The 26,076-nt window shown below is 39.5% G+C and overlaps 1 protein-coding gene across 14 annotated transcripts in view; it reads right to left on the bottom strand.

Annotated features, from left to right (window-relative positions):
• CMSS1 (cms1 ribosomal small subunit homolog) overlaps positions 1-26,076 on the bottom strand; it is a 362,094-nt gene that overhangs the window by 180,380 nt on the left and 155,638 nt on the right. For 2 of the 14 annotated variants that reach the window (XM_058437594.1, XM_058437603.1), the window contains exon 2: positions 3,258-3,380. The exons of the other annotated variants lie outside the window; for them this stretch is intronic. The gene's annotated coding sequence lies outside the window, so the exon portion shown is untranslated. The remainder of the gene's footprint in view (positions 1-3,257; positions 3,381-26,076) is intronic. 14 annotated transcript variants of the gene reach the window in all.

The following is a 26,076-nucleotide window of genomic DNA, read 5'->3' on the forward strand; positions in this document are numbered from 1 at the left end:
TAGAGATATCTTTATGTCAACACAGAGGCCCATAGTCCAACATGGAGGGAATTGGACTATGTGTGAAACTGAACTATTAAATTTTAGCATGGCATGTTGGGTTTTGTTTTTTTTTTTTAAATCTAGCAGATTAACTGGATGCACTGTTTGGTGATGTGATGAAGCCCTGAGGACTCTCCCCTTGCCATTGAGCAAGAGACCATGAGAAACAACCCAGGGCTTTTAATTGGGACCTTTTGCCTGAACCTCTGGCAAATCATAAGGCAATGAACCATCAAGTGACAGACTTCTTTGATGTGTTTAGCAAAGTGCTGACTGAAAACCCTACACCCCAAGATCCTCTCTAACAGATTCAAGACTAACAGATTCAAGACTCACCGAACCACAAGGAGAAGTTCCCAAGGCAGGGATTTAGCTTATACAGTGTAAGGATATACGTGTTCCCATATTCATGCACCTCCCTTATCCAACTCTAAATAATGTCTGTTGATAATCTACTAAACAATTTTAGGCAGTTGTTGCAATTTCCTTCCATCCACTCACCCACCAATCCATCCATCCAACATACAACTACTATTGCACACCTACTCTATACTTACGACTATGATGCAGGGAATATACACTCCTTCCATTCCAGTGGGAGAGAAACACAGTAATAATCACAAAAGAAGGTGATATGTGCTATGAGAAAGTGCCCCTCTTTTTCCTCCCTGCTACAGTGAGAGCTTATCACACTTTCTAAAATTTGCTTAAATGTTTCCTCACCTAGAGATCATTAAAAAATAAAGGCTGCTTTACTCAGTATCTTCAACACTAAATACAATTCATGGCATAAAACTGGCATTCAACAACTGTAAATTGAATCAGTAACTGAAATATATATGACAGATATAGGTACACAGTACAAGTGTCTATGGGAGGCACAGAAGGCTTCACAGAGTAGCAGTGTCGAAGCTAAGTCTTAAAGAATAAACCAAAAATCTTGTGGTGGAGGTTTTCTCTAGGTGTGTGCTTGAACTTTATGCCAAAGGAAGTGGAGAACTACTGAAAAGTTTCTAGTTGGGGGAAAAGATTAGGTTAGAGTTTAAGAACCATGGCCAGGCGCGGTGGCTCACGCCTGTAATCCCAGCACTTTGGGAGGCTGAGGTGGGCAGATCACGAGGTCAGGAGATCGAGACCATCCTGGCTAATGCGGTGAAACCTGGTCTCTACTAAAAATACAAAAACAAAAAATTAGCTGGGGCATGGTGGCATGTGCTTGTAGTCCCAGCTACTGGGGAGGCTGAAGCAGGAGAATCGCGTGAATCTGGGAGGCAGAGCTTGCAGTGAGCCAAGATTGCCCCACTGCACTCCAGCATGGGCAACAGAGCGAGACTCCATCTCAAAAAAAAAAAAAAAAAAAAAGATTCATCTCTCTGGAAGCACTGTGGAAAGTGAATGTGAGTGTGGGGAAAAGTAAGTAAGCTAGGGGCAAGGAGACTAAAATACTGCAACTGCTGGCAAAGATGGACTCAGAGTTCATTTATTCTTCTTGGGCTTATTTCTCCTGTGCTCAGATCCCCTCCTTTACTGTCACTGTGAGAGAAATTATTCTGTCCTGTTCCATTATGTGTATTGTTAAGCTAACAAATATTTTTTGAAATAAGGTGGAGATATACACATACCAGTCAATTAAATACAGTGGGAGAGGGAGAGATAAATTTTAGCTTTCTGCAAGAATGACAGGAGGAGCCATTAGCCAAACCATAGACTAGTGCAGGAGAGGGCTGCTTAGGCAGAAGATAATGAGTTCAATTTAGGCATTCAAGAGGAGCTTGTCAGGAATCAGCTGGAAATAATGAATAGAGCTCAGAAAATGTGAAACACAAGTTTAGGAACTGGAGACATATATGTCATTGATGAGGCTGGTGGTGTGCCATTAAACTAGCACTCAGAAAAAATGAATAAATATATAACTAAGGCTCTAATCTACAGCTTTTGTTGATTTCCATGGTGTAAATACTCCCACCTTGGTCAGTTTCAAGCTACTGACACAAGGACCATTGAAGAAATAGTTGAGAAGAGATATGCACAACTGGTTTTTAGGAGCTGGCTCCAACACACTGCTGACTGAAGCCAAGGGTGAACAAAATTATCCAGCAACAAAATGAAAAGTAAAGAGAACTGGGAATAAAACCCAGGGAAGTATGGACATTTAAGAGATGGAAAGAAGATGAGCCAGCAAAGGGAGCTTGAGAAAACAACAGTCATAAGAATAGAGGAAAAACAGAAACAAAAGGGGTCACTGAAGCCTACAAAGAAAGAATTTCAAGATGCATAAACTGGCCTCTGGTGTTAAATGCTGTTGAAAGGTAGAATGAGATAAATCAAAGTAGAAAAGTGTCCATGGAGTGACTATGAGGATGTTGGAGGTAACCTTTGTGATGGCGATGGACTTCCATCCATTCACCCATCCACCTAACCATCCATCCATCCATCCATCCATCCATCCATCCATCCATCCATCCATCCAACATACAACTACTATTGCACACCTACTCTATACTTAGGACTATGATGCAGGGAATATACATCCCTCCCATTCCAGTGAGAGAGAAACACAGTAATAATCACAAAAGAATGTGGAGTGGTGGGAGGCCAAGCGTGGGTGAGGAATTAATGGGTGGTGGACAGGGAACAGATCCCATTGGAGGCATGAAAGGGAAGATACAGGGAAATGGCTAGAGGGGAAATTGAGTGGAGGCACAGGGGTGTTGAGGGAGCTCCCCTCACTTGTCCTTGTCAAAGTGGGAAGTCTGAGCATGTTTTTAGATTGAGGGGGAGATGATGAAGTGAAAAGGGGAGACTGAAGATACACAGCGTAGAAGGCCCTCTTCCAGATGTCTGTCCTAGAGGAAATCAGCAGTCATGGGATTAAGATGGATTACAAATGAAGTAAATTCACCCTAGGAAGGAGAAGGAACTCTTCTTTCTCTGGAAATGTGATACCAAGTTGTTATTAGAAAGATTAAGTTTTGAGTTTTGTATTTCTTTAATTAGCTCCAAAATACCTGCATTTTTCTCCTGCAAAAGTGGTACAACCCACAAGTCCTACCTCCCTACTTCCCTTTACCAAACTATGCTTGGTAAAAATCTAATCTCAAAAATGTACATTCTTTGAGTACGTATATATAGTTTACCCCACTCAAAGAATGTGTTGGTATACAAACATTTAAACACATGCAAAATGGGTTGCTACACCAAACATTTAAACTCACTCTGCTTAAAGATGTTTCCGGCTGGGCGCGGTGGCTCACGCTTGTAATCCCAGCACTTTGGGAGGCCGAGGCGGGCGGATCACGAGGTCAGGAGATCGAGACCATGGTGAAACCCCGTCTCTACTGAAAAATACAAAAAAATTAGCCGGGCGTGGTGGCAGGCGCCTGTAGTGCCAGCTACTCGGAGAGGCTGAGGCAGGAGAATGGCGTGAACCCAGGAGGCGGAGCTTGCAGTGAGCCGAGACTGCGCCACTGCACTCCAGCCTGAGCGACAGAGTGAGACTCCGTCTCAAAAAAAAAAAAAAAAAAAAAGATGTTTCCAGTGGGCTACCCTGTAGTTAGAAAACGTTCCAAGAAAGACACTTTCAGATCTAAATTAGGGATATCTAGGATAGATTTATCCTTTACAAATAGTTACTAATTTATAGAACTAAGTATTAGGTTGGTGCAAAGTAATTGCAGTTTTTGCCATTAATAACTTTTCAGATGGTAACAGATCTTGCTGAGATTAAAAACTCTTCCAGTAGTACACTATGATTCTGAATTTCCACACCAGTTAACTGGTTTTAACTCACAAGTTAAACTGAACACCAGTTAACTTGTGTTTCCACAAGTTTTCCACACCAGTTAACTCGTGTTTCCACAAGTTTTCCACACCAGTTAACTCGTTTTAGCTCTATGCTGTAGCAGGAACCTGAAATGACTCTTCTGAATAATTTTATTCAATTTGATCTTGATTCTTGATGTAGAAATCCTGAGCCTACATTTGTAAAGCAGATTATCTTCAAAATGCATTGTACTTTAGTTTACATTTTATTAAGGTTTGTGTAATAAGAGAGTGACTTATGAGTTAAATTGCCAGATATTTTGTACTTGAGGGAAATCAAAACTCTATTACCTCATGCTATTCTTATTTTATCTTTTCATAAATATTCATTTTCATGGCTCTGTGTACAAAGTTTTAAACTACTAATAAATCTGCTCTAGTGTTCACTTCAGAGGAAGTGACAGTAAGGATCACTGAAATATTCTTTTTACTTTTTCTGGAAGCACTTTTGTTGGTTTCTCTGCTATCCTTCCCACCCTGCCCCCACCATCTATTGTGAATATTACTGGTGAGTCAGGCTCTGGCAAAATTGAAAAAGCTTCCTACGTATTCTAATATGTAGCCAAGATCGAGAACCAGTGGGGTATCAGAAAGAACAATGGACTTGGAAGACTTAGCCTCAAAATCTGGATTTGTCACTTAATGGTGACATGTGACTCATTTTCCCAATAATACACTTGTGAGGATTAAAAAGATAACATGCAGCCATTTCCTCTAGGTTTTCTAGTTTGTGAGCATATAGTTGTTCATAACAGTCTCTGGTGATCTTTTATATTTCTTGGTATCAGTTGCAAAAAATGCCTCCTTTTATCATTTCTGATTTTTATTTGCAACTTCTTCTTGGTTAGTGTAGCAAGCAGTTTATCAATTTTGTTCATCCTTTCAAAGAACCAATTTTTCATTTTGTCCATCCTTTGTATGGTTTTTCTTGTTTCTATTCCATTTAGTTCTGCTCTGATCTTTGTTATTTCTGCTAACTTTGGGTTTAGTTTGTGATGTTAGGTTGTTAATTTCAGATATTTTATTGATGTATGCATTTAATGCTATAAACTTTCCACTTAGCACTGCTTGTGCTGTATCCCATAGATTAAGGCATGTTGTGTTTTCATTTTCATTTGTTTCAAAAAAATTTTAAATTTCCATTATAATTTCTTCATTGACCCAGTGATACGGTTTGGCTGTGTCCCCACCCAAATCTCATCTTGAATTGTACTCCCATAATTCCCATGTGTTGTGGGAGGGACCCAGTGGGAGATAATTTGAATCATGGGGACGGTTTTCCCCATACTGTTTTCATGGTAGTGAATAAGTCTCATGAGATCTGATGGTTTTATCAGGAGTTTCTGCTTTTGCATCTTCCTCATTTTCTCTTGCCACCCCCATGTAAGAAGCGCCTTTTGCCTCCCACTATGATTCTGAGGCCTCCCCAGATATGTGGAACTGTTAGGTCCAATTAAACCTCTTTTTCTTCTCAGTCTTGGGTATGTCTTTATCAGCAGCATGAAAACTGACTAATACAGTCAATTGGTACCAGTAGAGTGGGACATTGCTGAAAACATACCTGAAAATGTGGAAGTGGCTTTGGAACTGGGTAAAAGGCAGAGGTTGGAACAGTTTGGAGGGCTCAGAAGAAGACAGGAAAATGTGGGAAAGTTGGAACTTCCTACAGACTTGCTGAATGGCTTTGACCAAAGGCCTGACAGTGATATGGACAATAAGGTCCAGGCTGAGGTGGTCTCAGATGGAAATGAGGGAGTTGTTGGGAACTGGAGCAAAGGCGACTCTTGTTACGTTTTAGCAAAGAGATTGGCGGCATTTTGCCCCTGCCCTAGAGATTGTGAAACTCTGAACTTGACAGAGATGATTTAGGGTATCTGGTGGAAGAAATTTCTAAGCAGCAAAGCATTCAAGAGGTGACTTGGGTGCTGTTATAGGCATTCGGTTTTATAAAGGAAGCAGAGCATAAAATTTTGGAAAATTTGCAGCCTGACAATGTGATAGAAAAGAAAAACCCATTTTCTGAGGAGGAATTTAAGCCAGCTGCAGAAATTTACATAAGTAACCAGGGGCTGAATGTTAATCACCAAGACAATGGGGAAAATGTCTCCAGGGCATGTCAGAAGTCTTCACACAAGACCCTCCAGTCATCAGCCCAGAGGCCTAGGAGAAAATGGTTTCCTGGGCTAGGCCTAGGAGAAGATGGTTTCCTGGGCTGGGCCCAGGATCCCTGTGCTGTGTGCAGCCCAGGGACTTGGTGCCCTGTGCCCCAGCTGCTCTGGCCATGGCTGAAAGGGGCCAATACAGAGCTTGAGCCGTGACTTCAGAGGGTACAAGACCCAAGCCTTGGCAGCGTCCACGTGGTGTTGAACCTGTGAGTGCACAGAAGTCAAGAATTGGGGTTTGGGAACCTCTGCCTAGATGTCAGAAGATGTATGGAAATGCCTGGATGCCCAGGCAGAAGTTTGCTGCAGGGGAAGGGTGCTCATAGAGAACCTCTGCTAGGGCAGTGTGGAAGGCAAATGTGTGGTTGGAGCCCCCAGAGTCCCTAATCAGGCACTGCCTAGTGGAGCTGTGAGAAGAGGGCCACCATCCTCCAGACCCCAGAATGGAAGATCCACCGACAGCTTGCACCATGCTCCTGGAAAAGCGGCAGACACTCAAGTCCAGCCCATGAAAGCAGCTGGGAGGGAGGCTGTACCTTGCAAAGCCACAGAGGCGGAGCTGCCCAAGACCACGGGAACCCACCTCTTACATCAGTGTAACCTGGATGTGAGACCTGGGGTTAAAGGAGATCATTTTAGAGCTTTAAGATTTGACAGCCCCACTGAATTTCAGACTTGCATGGGCCCCGTAGCCCCTATGTTTTGGCCAATTTCTCCCATTTAGAATAGCTGTATTTATCCAATACCTGTACCCTCATTGTATCTAGGAAGTAACTAGCTTGCTTTTGATTTTACTGGCTCATAGGTGGAAGGGACTTGCCTTGTCTCAGATGAGACTTTGGACTGCGTGCTTTTGGGTTACTGCTGAAATGAGTTAAGACTTTGGGGGCTGTTGGGAAGGCGTGATTGGTTTTGAAATGTGAGGACATGAGATTTGGAGGGGCCAAGGGTGGAATGATATGGTTTGGCTGTGTCCCCACCCAAATCTCATCTTGAATTGTACTCCCATAATTCCCATGTGTTGTGGGAGGGACCTGGTGGGAGATAATTTGAATCATGAGGGCAGTTTCTCCCATACTGTTCTCATGGTAGTGAATAAGTCTCATGAGATCTGATGGTTTTATCAGGAGTTTCTGCTTTTGCATCTTCCTCATTTTCTCTTGCCACCCCCATGTAAGAAGTGCCTTTTGCCTCCCACCATGATTCTGAGGCCTCCCCAGCCACGTGGAACTGTAAGTCCAATTAAACCTCTTTTTCTTTCCAGTCTCAGGTATGTTTTTATCAGCAGTGTGAAAATGGACTAATACACCCAGTGATTGTTCAGGAACATGCTGTTTAATTTCCATGTATTTGTATAGGTTCCAAAGTTCCTCTTGTATTGATTTCTAGCTGTTTCCCACTGTGTTCTGAGAAGATATTTGATATGATTTTGATTTTTTAAAATTTGCTAAGACTTGTTTTGTGGCCTAACATGTGATCAACCTCAGATAATTTTCTATTTGCTGATGAAAAGAATGTATGTTCTGTAGTTACTGGGAAGAATGTTGTTGTAAATGTCTGTTAAGTCCATTTGGCTTAAAGTCCAATTTAAGTCCAATATTTCTTTGTTAATTTTCTGACTTGATGATCTGTCTAGTGCTGTGAGTGGGACAATAAAGTCCCCTACGATTGTTGTATTGCCGTCTATCTCTTTCTTTAGGTCTAGTAATCTTTGTTTTCTGATCTGAATGCTGGAACCACAAAACCTACTGAGACTGAGCCAGGAAGAAATAGTACCCCTGAACAGACCAATAATGAGTAGCAAGATTGAGTCAGTAGTAAAAAATCTCCCAGAAACAACAACAAAAAGCACAAGATCAAATGGATTCACAGCTGAATTCTACCAAACACACAAAGAACAAAATCCAATACTCCTGAAACTGTCCAAAAAATCAAGGTGGAAGGAATTCTCCCTATGAGGCCAGTATCACCCTGATGCCAAAATCAGACAAGGACACACACTGAAAACTATAAACCAATATCCCTGATTAACATAGACACAAAAATCATCAACAAAATACTAGTAAATAAAATCAACCAGTACATCAGAAAGATAATATATCATAATCAAGTAGGATTTACCCCAGGGATGCAAGGATGGTTCAACACACGTGAATCAATAAACATGATATGTCACATCAACAGAATTAAGGACAAAAACCATATTATCTCAATATATGCAGAAAAAGCATTTGATAAAATTCAGCATCCCTTTAAGATAAAAATCCTCAACAAACTAGGCATAGAAGGAACATACATTAACATAATAAAGACCATATATGACAAACCCACACCCAATATCATACTTAATGGGGAAAAGTTAAAAGCATTCCCTCTAAGAACTGGAACAAGACAAGGATGCCCACTTTTACCACCCCTATTCAACACAGTATCAAAGTCCTCAGTAGAGCAGTCAGGTAAGAGAAAGAAATAAGAGGCATTCAAATTGGAAAAGAGGAAGACAAATTTTTCCTGTTAGCTGCTGATACGATCTTATATCTAGAAAACCCTAAAGACTCCACCAAAAAACTCGTAGATTTGACAAATGAAATAGTCAAGTTCCAAGCTACAAAACTGAAAGAAGTTGTAGATGACATAAACAAATGGAAAAACATTCCATGCTCATGGATTGAAGAATCAGTATTATTAAAATGTAATTTTAATAACATTCAATGTAATCTCTATCAGATCACCAATGTCATTTTTCACCAAAGTAGGAAAAACAATCCTAAAATTCATATGGAACCCAAAAAAAGCTCAAATAGCCAAAGAAATCCTAAGCAAAAAGAACAAAGCTGGAGGTATCACATTACCTTACTCAAATTATACATGGCAGTGGTATAAAAATAGTTACACAGATCAATGGAACAGAAGACAGAACCCAGAAATAAGGCCACATACCTACAACCAAGTGATCTTTGACAAGGTCAACAAAAATATACATTGAGAAATGACAACCTGTTCAATAAATGGTGCTGGGAAAATTGGATAGTCACATTCAAAGGAATGAAACTGGGTTCATACTTCTTACCATATAAAAAATTAACCCAAGATGGATTAAAGATCTAAATGTAAGATCTGAAACCATAAAAATCTTAGAACAAAGCCTAAGAAAAACTCTTGTAGACATTGGCCTAGGCAAAGAATTTATGGCCTAGTCCTCAAAAGCAAATGCAACAAAAAAAACTAGACAAATTGGACTTAATTCAACTAAAAAGCTTGTGTACACCAAAAGAAACAATCAGCAGAGCAAAAAGACCATCTACAGAATGGGAAAAAATATTTGCAAACTATGCATCTGACAAAGGGCTAATATCCAGAATCTACAAGGAACTCAAACAACTCAATAAGAAAAAAACCAAATAACCCCATTTAAAAGTAGGCAAAAAAAACCTGACATTTTTCAAAAGAAGACATACAAGCAGCCAACAAACATGAAAAAATTCTCAACATTACTAATTATCAGAGAAATGCAAATTAAAACCATAATGAGATACTCCCTTATATCAGTCAGAATGGCTATTATTAAAGAGTCAAAAAACAACAGATGTTGGCCAAGGATGTAGAGAAAAGGAAACACTTATATACTGTTGATGGGAAGGTAAATTAGTACAACCTTTATGAAAAACAGAGTGGAAGTTTCTCAAATAGCTAAAAATAGAACTACCATTTGATTCAGCAATTTCACTACTGGGATATATACCCAAAGGGAAAGAAATCATTATATCAAAAAGATACCTGCACTTGTATTTTTTATCACAGTACAATTCACAACAGCAAAGATATGGCATTAACCTAAGTGTCCATTAATGGAGGACTATATAAAGAAAAAGTGGTATATATATATATATATATAGAGAGAGAGAGAGAGAGAGAGAGAGAGAGAGAGAGGAAGATACTAAATTGAGAATTTGGAAAAACTGCTTTGAATGTAACACTTCCACTATCTGAAAATATTTCAAAATAAAGTCAGAGTAGCTTGCAAGAGCAGTGAAATTGCAGGATCGGGAGGACTAAGATAACAATGTCACAGCTCCAATAAGGAAATGGAGTCAAGGGTTGAAGTCAACTGAGGAAAACATCCAGACAGAGTGCTGTAGTGTTGGGTCTCCAGAAAATGTGGGCGATACAGTAATTGGGTTACTAAATAATACTAGAATGGGAAGTGATAGTCTTCTTGTCTGGGGGATTTTCCTGTTTCCTCACTCTTACCTCACCCCCAACTCTACATTTAGTACCTAGAATCCTAGACATGCAGTCAAGAGCCCCTGAGAAAGCAGAGCAGAACTCAGACCAGAGCATATAAAGCAGGAATCAGAACAGAGGTTGGCTTTGTGAGCTTTGGAGTCATAAGCCTCACTAAACTTACATTTAATTTATCTCCAAGAAAATTATAATACCCATGTCATACAGCTGTTGCTAGGTCCAAACAAGATAATGCATATGAAAGCACCCTATGAACTGTGAGCGAATCACACAACAAATGCTAAGTAAGTTTGTGAGATGGAAGAATTTGTTGAGAAAAATAATTCCTAAATTTTCCCTTGTAGTCCATAAAAAATATACCTGCTCTAAAGGTACAGACACAGTCACACTACACTTCTGATAATTCCATACAGAAATTTGAAAACAGAAAGTTCCCAATTACTCCGAATGCTGAAAGAAGCTTTAATAGAAACCAACGCAGAAGCCAGGAGAATGAGGGCACCTGCCAGATTTGGAATAAAAATTACCAATGAAAGAACAGCCCAAGAACAATGGGCCAGTGGTAGAAGTTTAAGTGTTATACTACGTTTCTGTAAAAATTATAGAGGCAATCCAGACAATGCTTTTTTTATGTTTAAAGGAAACAAATAGAAAGGGTTAATTTCTTTTTTGTTTGCACCATCTAACTGCCAGTCAGAATCAAACCAAGAAAATACAATTGGACTTTGGAAATGGTCTTTAAAACCAAGTTTTTCTTATAAGAGAAACCTACAGAATTGAAGATATATTTCAGACTTTCTTTTTTTTTCCTTTTCCTTTTTCTTTTTTTTTTTTTGAGACGGAGTCTTGCTCTGTTGCCCAGGCTGGAGTGCAGTGGCGTGATCTTGGCTCACTGCAACCTCCGTCTCCCACGTTCAAGCGATTCTCCTGTCTGAGCCTCTGAGTAGCTGGGACTACAGGCACATGCCACCACGCCCAGCTAATTTTTGTGGGTTTTTTTTTTGTATTTTTAGTAGAGGTGGGGTTTTGTCATGTTAGCCAGGATGGTCTCCATCTCCCAACCTGCCTGCCTAGGCCTCCCAAAGTGCTGGGATTACAGGCGTGAGGCACTGCGCCAGGCCAAATTTCAGACTTTCTAAAAAGAATATATGGGTTGGATTAAAATAAAGATAAAAGATCCCACAATTCTTTTAGTTTTTGTTCACTTATAGAAAAAAAAAGTTATTGAAACCGAAGAATATAAAAACAAGATTCTTAAGAAGTATGTATTGACAAGCAATGAAATTACAGCTTATCCTTACATTCTGGTATACCAGCTTCTTTTTTACTTTCATTTGATTAGAGAAAAAAGAGCTATTCTTAAGAAACAGAATGATGGCCTGGAAGAACACTATCCTCAACATCTTTCAAGAATCCAACAGGATGACAGACTGGCAGCTCTGTTCTAGAACTATGTGCATTATTGTTTGCCAGATCAAGTTAATGAAATGTTTACTGCTAGAATGTTATTTTTAAGTTAATAAAAACATTTCTTTTTGCTGACTTGCTCATTGGACATATGCATGCAATTTAAAATGGAATTTCAAAAAAGTTTCATTACATGCACCTGTGAAGAAAATAACTGAGGTCTTGGGACTGTGCTAAACTAATTCTGACTTTGGGTCATGTTAATAACAGAATTGTTAGTCTTGTCAGACATGTGGCTTTCTATTTTAATAAGATTAAGGCCAGAGGGTTCAAACTCCCTTAGTTTAAATAATATCTTGCACTTAAATATTCTTAAATCTTTTTTTTTTTTTTTTTTGAGACAGAATCTCGCTCTGTCACCCAGACTGGAGTACAGTGGCACAATTTCGGCTCACTGCAACCTCTGCCTCCCGGGTTCAAGAGATTCTCCTGTCTCAGCCTCCTGAGTAGCTGGGATAACAGGTGTATGCCAACATGCCCCGCTAATTTTTGCATTTTTAGTAGAGGCAAGGGTTTCACCATCTTGCCCAGGCTGGTCTTGAACTCCTGACCTCAAATGATCCACCCACCTCAGCCTCCCAAAATGCTGGGATTACAGGAGTGAGTCACTGTGCCTGGCCTTTTTTTTTTTTTTTCTTAAGAGACAGCGTCTTGCTCTGTGCCCTAGGCTGGAGTACAGTGGCATGGCCTTGGCTCACTGCAGCCTCAACTTCCTGGGCTTAGGTGATCCTCCTGCCTCAGCCTCCTGAGTAGGTGGGACTACAGATGCATGCCACCACGGTTGGCTAATTTTTGTATTTTTTTGTAGTGATGGGGTGTCACTATGTTGCCCAGGCTGGTCTGGAACTCCTGGGCTCAAGCAGTCCTCCTACTTCAGCCTCCCAAAGGGCTGGGATTATAGTCATAAACCACTGTGCCTGGCCTAAATATTTCTTTGTATACTCTCCTAATATTTTCTTGTCCTCCTAACTAGATCAGGGTTTCTCCACCTTGGCACTATAGACATTTTGGTCTGAATAACTCTTTGCCGTGGAGGGTTGTCCTCTGCACTGCAGATATTTAGCAGAATCCCTGGCTTCTACTCACTAGATGCCGTAATACTTCCTATCATCCCCTGGGGGTGGGGCAAAAGAATCCCCGGCTTAGGGCCACTAGACTAGAGGAAGAACCATTCTCCTCCTTCTACTTGAGTTCTTAGGCCCACACCCATCACCACTTCATTTAATCTTCATCAATTTCTTCTCTCCATGTGCAGTTGGTAATTCTCTTTGACAAACAAGTATCTTAATTCTCCCCATTAAAAAAATAAAAATATACCTACCAACCTCATATAAGCCCTGTAACTCCTGTTCTCATCTATTTCTTTCACTATCAACTTTCAGAAAAACTAACCGTCACCAGTATGTCTCAGACTGTGTTGTTAAAAATAATGTATGCCAGTGATATACTTTTTCTTTATTTAAAAAATATGCGAAACCCCCTGAAGCACACATACTATTCTCTTTATTTTACAATATGTCTTTATGGCAATGGAGTGGAGGGCATATCTAATGCCACAAGCGTCATGAAAAAACACCTGTTCCTGAGACACATGCCATTCAATTGATAGACTGATGCATGAGCAACATCTACCAACCATTCTATTGATGTAAGCTATCTTTACATCTTATAATTTGAATGTATTTGAGATATCTGGTTCTTATTAAAATAAAAACAATTTAGATTTTCTATCTTTTGTCCTCTTATAACAATTAAAACACAAGTGAAATAAATTTTAATATCTTATAGACATTAATTCATCTGTGAATAAACTTCTTGCTGTTGACTTGGGTCCATGTGCAAACTGTATGAAAGTCCTATTAGTATCAAAGTATTGTGGTACAAATGTGTTCTGTGGTCATACTGACTTTAACCTCCAATGTATTTTATGGATATATCCAACAGAACTTTAAAACGCTTTTCTCAGGCCCGGCACGGTAGCTCACGCCTGTAATCCCAGTACTTTGGGAGGCCGAGGTGGGTGGATCACCTGAGGTCAGGTGTTCAAGACCAGCCTGACCAACATGGGGAAACCCCCATCTCTAGTAAAAATACAAAAACTAGCTGGGCATGGTAGCAGGTGCCTGTAATCCCATCTACTCAGGAGGCTGAGGCAGGAGAATCGCTTGAACCCGGGAGACGGAGCTTGCAGTGAGCCAAGATCATACCATTGCACTCCAGCCTGGGCAACAGAGCGAGCCTCCATCTCAAAAAAAAAAAAAAAAAGCTTGCCTCATGATTATAAAAGAAATTCACAAGATTGAAGAGAAATATCAGACTTTAATTTTAAAAGTATGGGTTGGCAAGCTCACCTTGTTTTTTTGAGACAGGGTCTTGCTGTCACCCAGGCTGACGTATAGTGGTATGATCTTGGCTCAAGCGATCCTCCCACCTCAACCTCCCTAGTACCACAGGTGTGCACCACCATGCACGGCTAATGTTTCTATTTGTTTTAGGGATGACGTTTTGCTATGTTGTCCTGGCTGGTCTTGAACTCCTGGGCTCATGCAATGTGCCCAGCTCAGCCTACCAAAGTGTTGGAATTACAGGCGTGAGCCACCATGGTGGGCCCTAGATCACTTTCTTGAGACTAATTTTAGAGAACCAACTGCAGTTTTCTCAACTTTTTAAAACAATCTTTGACCCCCTAGGATGATTTTTTGTTCAATCTTCTCCTTACTCCAATTAACTTTTGAACTTTATTTCTAGTAGTCTGTGTTTTAAATTAAAAAAGGATAAGCAGAATATGCAACTTCTAACCATATATACCTTGTACCCTGCCCTTTATACCTTCCACACGGCAACCCCTTTAAGTATTTATTTTTAACACAAGTTATCTCATTTCCACTAAATCTTTTCTTCTAAGAGCAATATCCTCAGTTTATTTAACCTGGGAATTCCAGTTGTCCAAGTTCCTTATTAATGTAATCTTGTGTTTGTTAATATCTATATACTGTGCTTTGGGGCTGATGTTTGGCACAAAGAATGTACTCAATAAACATTAGCTGAATATGATCCTTGATTTTATCATATACTTATCTTACCTTCTCAACCAGGCAGAATTCTGAGTAAAACATAGATCTTTCTATTCTTACTACACATCTTCCTACATGCCAGGATTCCCTCCCCAACAGTAGCCAAATTGGCCAGAGACAAGACTTGGTAGATTTGGCAAAGGTACTCATTCTTTCTAAAAACACTTGAAGGGGGAAATTTTGGGCAAAGATCTTCTAAGGGTAGATGCCTCTTGGCAGTGTGCAGAATGAGCTTCAGTGACCAGGGGCTAGAGGACCACTGACCACATCAGAAATTTATCAGAAAGTTAATGCAAATGATAGAATTTCACAAATCTTTAGAGTTCACAAAAAAGTTATCCAGGCTCATGAGCTAATGCAGACTAACTGGTGCCTCCTGTTTCTGCTCTGTCATTATCTATCAGTAATAAATGGTTTAATCCTAAAAATATATTATGTGGTTTTCATTCTTGGCTTTAGATTACATGTGGAGAAGACAAAATACAGCCTTTCATTTTGTTTGACAGGACACTCTACATAATAAATAAATGAATGGCTACTAGTAAAATTATGTTCAAAGAATGCAGTTTTGGCTCTCAAACAATCACATTCCAATTTCACTTTTTAAAAATTCTGCTTGAGCCAATTTGTGATGGACTTCCAGAACTATGGATCAATTATTTCATACCTGAGCACCTGATATTCTTTTACCTTTGTAGCTGAACACACATACACACACACATACATATACAACCTTTTTCATGCTAATTAACATATCACAGAAGTTAGGAGATTAACCAATAAAACAAAAAAACCCAAAAATATATTAGGTAACTGATTTATATCTTGTGGTACAGGACGCTTTCCTCTCTTGGCCTTCCTCTAGGCTGTTTTGCGACCAAATCTGTGCTGTTACTTCTTCTGGCAAGTTATTCTACATTATAAGATTATTTCATCAGATGGTCCATTCTCCTTTGCTTTCATCCTCTGATTTTACTTTTCTTGCTAGCTACAGGTAGAGTTACATGGAATGTTGGGTCTGAACAGTTGGAAACAGAGATTCTAGGTAAATAATGTGGTACTTCCCATTTCTTTTTCTTTTCTTTTTTTTTTTTTTTTGAGACTGAGTCTTGCTCAGTCGCCCAGGCTGGAGTGCAGTGGTGTGATCTCAGCTCATGGCAACCTCCGCCTCCTGGGTTCAAGCAATTCTCTTGCCTCAGCCTCCCAAGTAGCTGGGATTACAGGTACCTGCCATCACACCTGGCTAATTTTTTGTATATATATATATATATATATTTTTTTTTTTTTAGTAGAGACAGGATTTCACCACGTTGGCCAGGCTGGTCTGGAACTCCTGACCTCAGGTAATCCGCCTGCCTCGGCCTCCCAAAGTGTTAGGATTACAGGTGTGAGTCACTGCGCCCAGCTGGTACTTCCATTTCTTTATATCAGTGCTAGAGAGATTTCTTGGCTACTTCAATAATTCAAAGAAGTTAGAGAACAACATCTCTGAGAAATTTTTTTTCAAATGGTGCTTAAGGCAAGTGAGATAATAGCTGTAAAAAGACTTTGCACCATCTGTAAGAAATGCATTTTTAATATTTCCATCACTGCATGTGTTATTCCTGATGGGCACAGAACAATGACTTCCCTCATATTCACACAGTAGGTACAAAAGCACAGCTAATATGTGGGCACCTCAAAGACGTCCGCCCTACACATTCTCGTACAGCACTGTATGTATTACTTTGATGTAAGAGACTAAAAAACATGTTTAACACAGCTGTCTTCAGCTGCAAGCGTATATTATATGAATTTATTTATTTTTTATTGCTGCATAAATTACCATTTCACAGGGTTGGGCTGTTCAATTGTCATCATAAATTTTATAAGCACATTTTTGAAAAATGAGGAAGGATCATTCTATGAAATACTACATATGGCATTAACAGAATCATGCAAATAAATGGTGGTCTGGTTACTTCCATGATTAAGCACTTCAGTGATTCAAAAATACTTTAAAAAAATTAGCTGAATGGGCCAGGCATAGTGGCTCATGCCTGTAATCCCAGCACTTTGGGAGGCTGAGGCAGGCGGAATGCTTGAGCCCAGGAGTGCAAGACCAGCCTGGGAAACAGAGTGAGAGACTCTTATTCTATAAAAAAATAAAAAAATTAGCTGGGCTTGGTGGCATGTGCCTGTAGTCCCAGCCATTCAGGAGGCTGAGGTGGGAGGATCACTTGAGCCCAGGAGGCTGACGGTGCATTTGAGCCATGAATGCGCCACTACACGCTAGCCTGGTTGAAAGATGGTTATTGATTTTGTATCCACCAATTTAATCTGGGGCTATCTAATGCTGAATGAAAGTTTGCTCTTCATTCATAAATACATAGCCCCAGATTAAATTGGTGGATACAAAATGTATAAGCATGACAGGCATAAAAAAAGATATGATACAAAGAGATGAAGAAATGCATGCATATAGATAATACCATTAAAAAACATATACTAAAGTACATATATCAAAATATATACCATTTATATTTAGTTTTTTAAACTAATGATAACATTATACAAAAACAAGACTAACAACTGTCACAAAAGTATAAACTTCTATTTATGTATATTTATAAACAACTAAAAGAGCATATTATGTTTATCAGAAAAATAAAATACAAAAATGATTATGCTTGGCTTTTATTTGTCATTTAATTTTCTGCAGAGGCAGGATCTCACTATGTTACCCAGGCTGGTCATGAACTCTTGGCCTCAAGCGATCCTCCTGCCTTGCTGGGATTACAGGTGTGAGCCACGATGCCTGGCCATGGCTTGACTCTGCAATGTTGTCTCATGAACTTTCACTAATATTTATACATGTGCATGTGTGACTAAACACCTATACATATTTCTTCCTCTTTTGGGTAAAGATGAGAAAATAGCACGCAATTTGGAATCAGGCAGACCTGGTTTAAACACCAATTCCAAACAATTTTTTTCAAATGGTGCTGAAGGCACAATGTTGGACAAGTTATTGAAACTCTCAATTTTCCACTTGCAAAACGGGGATTCATACATACATTAAATCTGCATTAAATACCATATTTAGTATACAGGTATATAGATACACACTATGTAATGATCAAATCAGGGTAATCACCTCAAACATTTATCATGTATCATTGTATCATTTATCATGTATCATTGTGAGTGCTAGGAATACTAATAAGAGTGGCCAGGGAAACAGGACATGCAAATAAGGAACTACAGCAAAGTGTTGGATGCTGTGACACACGTGGATCCCACAGAAGTCAGAGGGATGGAGGGCCTGACTCTTCCTAAGTCATTTCAGGAAGGCTTTGCTTAAGATGTGACATCAGAGCTTAGTCCTGAGGATTAAGTAGGAGTTTGCCAGGGGGCCAGGGACAAGTTTAGCATTGGTGTAGTGGAAGCAGCACAGTTAAAAGTTGGAAGGTATGGCCGGGCGCGGTGGCTCACGCTTGTAATCCCAGCACTTTGGGAGGCCGAGGCGGGCGGATCACGAGGTCAGGAGATCCAGAGTACGGTGAAACCCCGTCTCTACTAAAAATTAGCCGGGCGTGGTGGCGGGTGCCTGTAGTCCCAGCTACTCGGAGAGGCTGAGGCAGGAGAATGGCGTGAACCCGGGAGGCGGAGCTTGCAGTGAGCCGAGATTGCACCACTGCACTCCAGTCTGGGCGACAGAGCGAGATTCCATCTCAAAAAAAAAAAAAAGTTGGAAGGTATAAAATAACAAAAGTCAGGTGTCAAAGAACTATTGGCACCACATCCCAGCACAGGGTGTTTGTGAGGCTCAGTGGCACAATGCTCGGACAGAGTGGGAGTATGTAATCCCACACAAATGTGAGAGGTCCTTTGTTTCCAAAAGCTTTGCCTCTTCCCTCACCCGTGTATTTCACTAGCAAGCCCAATTGTCTCTTCATTCGCATTCTACCAAAGCTCACATCTTCATTCTGCCTCATTTGGTTAAATGGGTCCCAATTGTCCAGCAAACATGGTACATAGCCAGTATTGAAGGGTTTCAACTACCCGACTCAAACCTAGCATAATGTTAAAGGAAGCAGCACCGGCCTAGGAGGCTCCTGTCCTGTTCTGCCGCTGAATAGCTAGAACATGTCACTCACTCTCTCTCTGGCTTGTTTTAAACAAGTCACACCTGTAACTAATAATAATGCAGAAAGGCTAATAGTGAGAACTTACCAAGTGCTAGGCAGGGTGCAAGCTCTGCAAATACGCTGTCCCCTTTGATTCTCACAACAATCTTATAAAAATGATACTACTATAAGCCCTCAATTCCTTATTGACAATTCTGAAATCTAAAAACTGCTGGAAGCCAGTAATTTTTCTTAAGTTTGTAATAAGCTCATTTGGATAAAACCTGAACTGAATGTATAAAAAATGTGTATCATTTTTATTCCACTGATTGTAAATTCCCATATGGTTTCTGTGGAAACAAAAATGTGCTGGTTATGAGGAACTGCCTCAGACCTTGGTGGGGCAGTTATCTAACATATCTGATGTACTATACAATATTCCTTTCCCCAAACTGAAAAATTCTGAATTTCAAAACATCTGATGCAAGACTTCAGAGATTATGGGTGAGCAAACTGAGATACAGAGAGGTTAAGTAACTTGTCCAAAGTCACAGAGGTAAGATTAGTAGATCCAGGTCTCAAACCCAGGCCAATTTGGCACCAGCTCCTAGATTCTTAACCATTTAGCTAAACTTGCTCCGAGTGTCCAATAAACTACTCCAAAGAGAGCTCTAGGGTACTACTGCATGTCTCACTATACAGTCCTTACTGTACTGCCTGAATTAGGCTTCTCATCATTTCTAAGACACACCTTCTACTTTCCAGGTTCTAAGTAATCCTTGCTTAGAATTCTTCCCCCCGCCCCCCAGTGCTGCTTTAATAATTTCTGTCCATCTTTTAAAGCTCAACTTACATTTCACCTCCTTCAAAATAATGTTCTTAATGTCCTTAACCACATATTAGTTCTCCTACCTCACCCTTCACAGGACTTTGTCTCTCTCTCTCTTTTAAGACAATACACAAAATTCAACTTCATATTATACCTATATGTGAACTCATCTTGTCTCCCAACTAAATTGTGCCCTCTTTAAGGACTAGGAGGGACCCTGTCCCATTCCTCTTTATATCCTTACAATACTACAGCAATGCCATGAATATTATCATTATTCCATAAATGTTGGTATAAGAATAAAAAGCTAATGATATTTTAACTAATGATTTTTGTATTGACTTATAGAGGTAATATTTAACACTCATGTAATAACAGGTTTCATTTTTTTTTCTTTAAAAAACCATTTTCTAGTGGAATTTTCATAAAGGAGTTTTATCCTGTTTCTCATTAGACTAAGTCTTTAAAAAAAATCTGGGAAGGAAAAATAAACCATTTCTACCTATGAACAACCTGACTCCAATGCTGGTTCATCATCTTCGAAATTTAGTTCCCACACAGAAATTACTCCATTAGAAAATTGAACATGATATAACATCTTTAGATCATTCTACTATGATATGCTTGGTTAACATCTCTTAACTCTCAGCCATATATACAGACAAGCGTTTTACCTTTTTAGTGTTGCCCAAAAGAAGGCCATAAAGAAAGAACATAATAAAATTTTAGGTAGAGTTTCATTTAAAAAAATATTGTGTTTTTTGAAAATTTATTTATTTAAAACTGATAGGTAATTGTACATATTTATGGGGTACAGTGTGATATTCTGATATAGGTATACAGCGTGTAATGATCAAATCAGGGTAATCACTTCAAACACTTATCATTTCTTTGTGTTAGGAAAGTTAGAAATCCTGTCTTCTAGCTATTTGAAAATATACAATGAATTGTTAACTACACCCTCTAGTCGCCCTACAGTGCTGCAGACACTAGAACTTATTCCTTTTATCTAGCTGTAATTTTGTATGTTAACCAACCTCTCCATATCCACCTCCCTTTCCTCCCAGCCTCCAGTAACCACTGTTCTACTCCCTATTTCTGTTTTTTTTTTTCTTAAACAAGAGTCTCGCTCTGTCGCCCAGGTTGGAGTGCGGTGGTGTAATCTCAGCTCACTGCAGCCTCCGCCTCCTGGGTTCAAGTGACTCTCATGCCTCAGCCTCCCAAGTAGCTAGGATTACAGGCCTGCCTGGTTAATTTTTCTATTTTTAGAAGAGGCGGGGTTTTGCCATGTTAGCCAGGCTGGTATTGATCTCCTGTCCTCATGTGATTCACCCACCTTGGACTCCCAAAGTCCTGGGATTACAGGGGAGAGCCCTGGTGCTCAGCCTCTACTCCCTACTTCTATGAGATCAACTTTTTTAGCTTCCACATATGAATGAGAATATGTGGTGTGTTCATCCTTCTGTGCCTGGTTTATTTCACTTAACAATATGCCCTCCAGGCTCATCCATGTGGTCTCAAATGACAAGATTTTATTCTTTTTTTATGGCTGACTAGTATTCCATTGTATAGATATACCACATTTTCTTTATCCATTCATATATTGATGAACACTTAGGTTGATTCCATATTTTGGCTATTGTGAATAGTGCTGCAATAAGCCTGGGAGTGTAGATGTCTTTCTGGCATATTGATTTCTTTTCCCTTGGATACATATCCAGTAGTGGGATTGCTGGATTCATTTTTTAAAAACTTAAATGGTTTTTTGGAGATGGTTGGATTTGAAATTTTTTGCTTCCATGAGGGAATTCCTGAAGATGACATTTTATTTTTATATACTACTCTTAGTCTATAAATTCTAAATGCTTTACTATTAAAATTTTATTTGTAATACTTTCCAGAGGTAGAGCTTTAAAAATGTTTTCTTTTGAAGTGTTCATTGCTTGTTTTATGTAAAGAATGACTTTAGGTGGAATTATGAGGAACTTCAAAACAGAATATTAATCTTAAAGAGGACCATCTGGCAAAATAATTTGCTCATGGAAATTTTGGCCTGTTTCTATTTTTCCTACAATTTTTTCTTTTAGGTTAATGGTGTATATATGCATATTATGTGCTTTGAACTGGCTTCCTAGTAATGGTAACATATTTCTCTTATTGCATCCATACTTGTAAATGACTGCCTAGGTTTAGGCCATCAGACAAAGTAAGTTAACTAGTTTATGAAGGAACTGACCCAGTAGTCCTGATCTCAGCAGTGTCATGCTCCATCCAAATGATTCCATTCTCTTATTTTTCTGATAAAATTTAGAATTTAAATAATCTTCATTAAGATATTATACTGTTTGTACTATACACCTTAGGGCATGTATGCTAAAAAAATCAACTAATTTTTTTGTTGTTGAAATTTATTTCATGGAGACACTAAAATAATTTTATTCTTTTTGGAGGTAATTACTTGCTTACATTCCCAGGAAAACAAGTAATTTAGGTATATTGGCTATCTTCCTTGACATCTCTCATAGCTACTCTATCCAACTCTGACTCCACTTCTATTGCCCATAGGCCCCCAGCATACCTTTCTGAACCACAGAAATACCCTTACTTTGTTTCCCTGCTTCAGATCTATTCTCCTAATTTGTCCTTCATTCAGCTACTAGATCAACCTTTCTAAGACGGAAAGCTGTTAATGTTATTTCCTGGTCTAAGTCTATTTTCTGGCTTCCCCACTGCTCCTGGGATGAGGCATCAGCTCCACCGTAACATAGCCTTTCTTTCCAGGCTGTGCTGCCTGCCTGTTTCTCCAGCCTTATGCCTCTTACAAGGGAACTGTGTACAGTACATGCCAGGTTGCTTCATCCCTCCATGACAATGTTCGTGCTGTTCTATCCAAAAGACAAGAAAAAGCAGCAAATCCTAACATAGAGACACTAGGTGCTATTAGTAGTTAAGAAGGATTCCCCTATATAGCTAAGTACTTGCTAAAGGGTGATCATAGGCTAGAATAAGAGGATAGAATTCCTGCAAGGTGCAGTCACACAGGGAGTTCAAACTCACAGACTCTTCTCCTTGGACCTACATCAGGCACTCATTAGAAAGACTGGGGGCAAGGTAGGAAGCCAGAGAAAATAACTGAACAGGAGGAAAGAACAGAAGAAATATTTGAAGAGATACTGGTCAAACATCTTCTAAAAAATAATCAAAGACATCAAACCACAGGTCCGAGAAACCCGAAGAACTCTGAGTAGGGTAAGTAACAACAATAAAATAAGATAATAAAATCATATCGTATTGAAACTACTGAAAACTAAAAATAATAAATCTTGAAGGTAGCCAGTTTAAAAAAAAAGATGCATATGCAGAGGAACAAAGATAAAAATTATAGCAAACTTCTTGCTGCAAATCATGCAATCCACGAGAAAATAAAGTGGTATCTTTAACGTGGTGAAAGAAAAACCACTGGACTAGACTGCTAGTTACTGAAGTAACATGCAGGTTCACCATGGGTCCTACTAGTAGTAGTTTGGCTGCAATTCTCTTGGGGGGTTACTGTTTCTAGGTTCATGATATCTATGAATTTCTTTTGGACACAGTTTAATAACTTACTTATAACATCCAATAAAAATAGACATCCCGATCCAATTTTATTCTTTATGTATGAATTCTATATAATTATTTGGTTATAAGCAGGAATGCGTAGCATATGGGCCACAGTATCTTTTTACTCTCCTCAAGTAGACTAATAGCAGCATACACTATATGGCCTTACTATGTTCCACCTTCTAAGTGCATTATATCTATTAAAAGAGACACTAGGCCAGGCACGGTGGCTTATGACTACTTTGGGAGGCTGAGGCGGGCGAACCACCTGAGGTCAAAAGTTTGAGACCAGCCTGGAAAACATGGCGAAACCTCGTCTCTACTAAAAATACAAAAATTAGCTGGGCATAGTGGCATGTGCCTGTAGTCCCAGCTACTTGGGAGGCCGAGGCAGGAGAATCGCTTGAACCCGGGAGGCAGAGGTTGCAGTGAGCCAAGATGGTGCCACTGCACTCCAGCCTGGACAACAGCATGACTCTGTCTAACAACAACAAAAAGAGACATTTTATTACTGTTTGCTTGCTAGCCCAAAGAAAATATGCAATAATGGATGCTGTTGATTGTTCTAAACTTTCCTTCTACAACTCAATATATATATGACTTTTCAATTTGAGTAAGAATGTCACTATAAGAATGACCTTGATATGAGTATATACTCAGGACTCTGCTGAGATGTCCCTTTCCTAGACCAGTCTAAAACAGTCCTCTCTTCCTCTGTGTTTCTCAGTTCTGTTTTTTACCCTAGTTTCTCTTTTTCATAGCACTTATTTCCACATGAAGTATCTTTTTTTTTTTTTTTTTTTTTGAGACAGAGTCTCACTCTGTTGCACAGGCTGGAGTGCAATGGCGTGATCTCGGCTCACTGCAACCTCTGCCTCCTGGGTTCAAGCAATTCTCCTGCCTCAGCCTCCCGAGTAGCTGGGATTACAGGCGCCCGCCACCATGCCCAGCTAATTTTTGTATTTTTAGCAGAGGCAGGGTTTCACCATGTTGGTCAAGCTGGTCTGGAACTCCTTGAATTCATTGCCTGTCTGTTGTCAGTCTCCTGCACTAGAACATTTGACCATTGGAACCGTGTCTCTCCTGGTCATTGCTATATCCACAGCACTTACAACAGTTCCTCGAACTAGACGGAGTTTAGTATGTATTTGTTGAATGGATGCATGAATGAAGGATGAAGTAATATGTGAACAAATAGAAATCCCTTTCACCTGAGGAATCTGGTAGATTGGAGAGGGTAGAAACAGAAGCAGGTGGAAATTGAATGCCTGCTAGGTGAAAGGTACTTCACTGGGCTTAATCTAGATAATCTAAGATGCTCAGTACAGTCCCTGGAACATTAGCAGACACTCAGAATTATTAATTGTAATTAATGACTATTGCTCTTTTGTCATAAATGTGTCTTAATGAACTTGTGAAAATGGTATTATTTTCTAGCTTTGCACATTCAAAAAGATCAAATAACACACCCAGGTTTACAGAGTTCGGAGTGAATCCACCTAGGTATGGCAAGCACAAGAGCCCATGCCAAGGGGTAGGAAAGAGAATATGGAAATGTTCGTCTCCTGAGGACTAAATTATTATCTTTATTTGAATACAAGTAAATGAATTTTAACTACATGTCATAAAACAACAGGTTTTTTCCGCTCCAAACATGAGTTTTTTTTTTTTTTTTTTGAGATGGAGTTTCGCTCTTGTTACTCAGGCTGGAGTGCAATGGCATGAACTCGGCTCACCACAACCTCCGCCTCCTGGGTTCAAGTGATTCTCCTGCCTCAGACTCCCGTGTAGCTGGGATTACAGGCACACACCACCACACCCAGCTAATTTTGTATTTTTAGTAGAGACGGGGTTTCTCCATGTTGGTCAGGCTGGTCTTGAAATCCTGAACTCAGGTGATCCACCTGCCTTGGCCTCCCAAAGTGCTGTGATTACAGGCGTGAGCGACTGCGCCCGGCCCAAATATGAGTTTTTATTCCTGCTTTCTAAGTTGTTTGACCTGATAGTGACAGTCAACAAGGTAAGAAATGGGCTTTACTAAATTTACAGAGAAAAATCCTGTTGTGATCCCTTCTAAAAACTGCAGGTCCAAACCATAATAAATCAATCCGTGTTTGAAAGCACGAACTGTATATACTGGCACCCTATTCAGCTAAGATAAAAATGACAAGTCCTTCAATGATAAATTGTCCTCTCCATGTTATCCAATGGAAATACTCATATTGTCCAATACCTACAAGCAATTAGAAGGATTTAGTTTAACTTTCAAATTAAAAGACCATTAAAAAGAAACATAGTTCCCCAGAAAACCTTCTTGTTCTTAAACTTGGAAGGAATTGGTACATAGTCTCAGATTTCCTTTTATCACACAGCAATTCAGCCAGCTATTTGGAACTGTGGGTTACAAGAAACAGTGGGATAAAATAGAAAACAATGCAAGATCTTTGAAAAGTTATTTATCAATTATATATTGTCTATCAAGAACACTTAAAACTTAGAGCAACCATCCCTCCACCCACCACCAACAACGAACACCAGGCCTAGGAATAGAGGTATTTAACATCTAACATGATACCTGCATCCCAATCTGCCTTCATTATAAAGCAACCCAAACAAGGGGAAAAAAGTGAGCTTAAATAGGTTTTTGAGCGCAGATCCATTTATTTTTCATCAAGTTTGAAGTGTGTTTATTATTATTCTTACAGAAGTGGTTTTCCTCCTCAATC

Source organism: Hylobates moloch, unplaced genomic scaffold (assembly GCF_009828535.3).
Source record: "Hylobates moloch isolate HMO894 unplaced genomic scaffold, HMol_V3 SCAFFOLD_4, whole genome shotgun sequence".
NCBI lineage: Eukaryota > Metazoa > Chordata > Mammalia > Primates > Hylobatidae > Hylobates > Hylobates moloch.